The sequence below is a fragment of the Ictidomys tridecemlineatus genome, chromosome 10 (genome assembly GCF_052094955.1).
Source record: "Ictidomys tridecemlineatus isolate mIctTri1 chromosome 10, mIctTri1.hap1, whole genome shotgun sequence".
NCBI classification, from domain to species: domain Eukaryota; kingdom Metazoa; phylum Chordata; class Mammalia; order Rodentia; family Sciuridae; genus Ictidomys; species Ictidomys tridecemlineatus.
In genome coordinates this window covers 60,005,579-60,005,835 of record NC_135486.1, presented here as the reverse complement: position 1 = coordinate 60,005,835, position 257 = coordinate 60,005,579, and positions in this window count along the sequence as shown.

Genomic DNA, 257 nt, shown 5'->3' with positions numbered 1-257 from the left:
CTTTGTGTGCTGGTCAGCTAGGAGCAGCCCAGGCCCTGGTTGGGCCGCCCACCTCCACCTGCTTGCTGGTTGCCTCCCTGTTAGACAGACATGGAACACACCCTGATGGCAAATAGAGAGCACCCCAGGCCAGCTCGGGGCTCCATGGAGGCAGCACCTGAGCTTCTCGCACTGGGGAGCCCTGGGGGGAGGAGGACTTCCCCATGGGAAGAGGAGGAGAAGAGGCTGGTGTAGGAGTCGGCAGTGGGGATGGGCAG